The 2644-nt window shown below is 40.4% G+C and overlaps 1 pseudogene; it reads left to right on the top strand.

The window, feature by feature from the left end:
* The first annotated feature begins 868 nt into the window (after positions 1 to 868).
* LOC100730127 (dnaJ homolog subfamily B member 6-like) lies at positions 869 to 1683 on the top strand (annotated as a pseudogene).
* Positions 1684 to 2644: the final 961 nt, after the last annotated feature.

Raw genomic sequence — 2644 nt, 5'->3', positions numbered from 1 at the left:
TATTTCTCCTTTTCTGTCACAACAAAGTGAATGACTTTGAGTTCCTCCATGAGTCACTGTGTATCCCCAAAGGTCTGACTTACTCTCCAGGAGAAACTGGGGCAGAGTGAAGTCCTCAGAGAGGGTCAGCAGGTTACAAGGATAAGTAGAGGCATCCTGGTGTGCGTCCATGAGACCCCTCACCTTGTTTTGACAATGTGACATTCCCTACAGGATAGTGACAGGCATTATAGATGACATTGGGCTTATTATAACCCACAAGGACACTCAATGCTGGTGCTTTTGTGCTAGCTGATAAAGGGTTTTTGAATGCCTGGGATTAATTGGTTGGAGAGGGCTGTGTAGCTTTTCTGAAAGGCAATGGCCATGGGAACCCTCAACTCCACCCTGTGGCTCACCATGGGATGGGAAAGGACACAATGGAAAGTAAAACAAATTATGAGGCAGCCTATCGTTAGGAAATGCATCCTTGTGGGCATGAAATAAATGGAAATCAATCAAAAACTGTTCTGAAGGGTTGGAGTTGTAGCAGTTGGCAAAGCATTTGCCAAGTGCATGTGAGACTGTGGGCTCAATTGCTAGCGCTGCAAAATAATAATAACTTGGGGCTGGGAATGTAGATCAGTGGGGGAGCACTTGACTAGCATATACGAGGCCTTGGGTTCAATCTCCAGCACTGAGAGAAAAAAAATTCTGAATTTGGGTTTAGATTCATAAGGATACATAAGTATGTGGAAAGATGAAAGGAGAACGCAGAGAGAAATCCCCAGTGTACAGTCCTGGAGTCACAAGGGGATAGGCTCACACCTCCCTCCTTTTTACACCGGTTGTCTTTATCCTGGGACTTGTTCTAGCAAATCAGTAAAACATGGTGGATTACTATGAAATTCTAGGCATACAGAGATGTGCCTTTCATGAGGACATCAAGAAAGCATACTGGAAACTGGTATGACAGGGGCACCCAGGTAAAAATCCTGAGAATAAAGAAGCAGATGGGCACAAGCACCTGCCTGGCAAGTGTGAGCTCCTCAGTTTGATTCCCGGTACAAAAAAACCAAAAAAACAAAAAAAAACCAAGCAGTGTGGAACATTCAAACAAGTGACTGAGGCATATGAGGTGTTATGTGTTATCAAATGCTAAAAAATGGCACATCTGGGACAAATACAGAAAAGAAGGCTTAAATAGTGGTGGAGGAAGAATAAGCCACTTTGACAGTCCATTTGAGTTTGGATTCACATTCTGAAACCCAGATGGTGTCTTCAGGGAATTTTTGGGTTGCAGGGACCCATTTTCACTTGACTTCTTTGAAGACCCATTTGAGACATTTTTGGGAACTGAAAGGGTCCGTGAGGAAGCAGAAGCCATAGTGAAGGCTCTTTTTTCTCTGCCTTCAGTGGACTTCCATCCTTTGGAGGTGAATGTTTTCATTTGGTACAGGCTTTACTTCATTTGGGTCCCTAGCTCACGGGGGCCTCACTTCATTTTCATCCACATCATTTGATGGCAGTGGAATGAGTAACTTCAAATCTATATCAACTTCTATTAAAATCATTAATAGTAGAATAATCACTACAAAGAGGATTGTCGAGAATGGTCAAGAAAGAGTAGGAGGTGAAGAAGTTGGACAGTTAAAATCCTTAACAATAAATGGTAAGGAGCAGCTGCTATGCTGTAATGTATGAAGTAATTCAATGCATGCATTTAACAGAAATGGTAAACTATAACAAGCAAGATTATACAGGAACATTTTTTGAAGATTTTATATGAACTCAACTTTTAGTATAACTCTACTTAATCTAAAATATTTATAAAGAGCTCATTGTGGCCGCTCTTGTCATAGACTTTCAAGTTTATTGTTGGGACCACACAGTAGGAGAAGGGTTCCTTTTCCCCCACACCCCCACTAGCATTTGGTATTGCTTGATTTATTGATAGTAGCCATTCTTTCTGGGGTGAGGTGGAATCTCAGTGTTGTTTTAATTTGCATCTCTTAAATGACCAGTGATGTTGAACATTTTCCATATATTTATTTGATGTCCATTTTTGGATTGAATCTTTAAATCTGGGAGGACTGATTTTTTTTTTTTAGTTCTTTGTATGTTCTTGATAGTAAACTTTTGTCTGAGGTACTTCTGGCAAATGTTTTCTCCTATGTTGTGGGTTGTCTTTATTCTGTTGGTGGTTCCTCTTGCTGTGTAAAAGCTTTTCAGTAGATGAGATCCCAGTTGTTGATTTTTAGTGATAGTTTCTGTGCAATCTGGTTTTTGTTCATAAAGTCTTTGTCTACACAATAGTCTTCAAGAGTTTTATCTACTCTATCTTCCAGCAGATTTAATATTCCTGTTTTAATATTAAGATCTTTGAGCCATTCTGATTTTAGCTTTAGTACACGGTGAAAGATAGGGTCCAGGGGCTGGGGATTTAGCTCAGCGGCATAAGTGCCTGCCTTGCAAGCAGGCAGTTGTGAGTTCGATCCCTGGTACTGGTAAAAACGAAAAAGACAAAAAAAAAAAAAAAAAAAAGAAAGATAATCTTCAGCATGTGCAGAGTCAGTTTTTCCAGAGCCATTTATAAAAGAGGCTGTCATTCTTCCAGTGAACGTGTTGGCACCTTTGTCAAAGATAAGGTGGCTTAGTCTGTCTG

The sequence above is a fragment of the Cavia porcellus genome, unplaced genomic scaffold (genome assembly GCF_034190915.1).
Source record: "Cavia porcellus strain 051 isolate PalLab524CR breed Dunkin Hartley unplaced genomic scaffold, mCavPor4.1 scaffold_16, whole genome shotgun sequence".
Taxonomy (NCBI): Eukaryota; Metazoa; Chordata; class Mammalia; order Rodentia; family Caviidae; genus Cavia; species Cavia porcellus.
The sequence above is the reverse complement of the archived record's forward strand: the minus strand, read 5'-3'. Positions and strand labels throughout refer to the sequence as shown.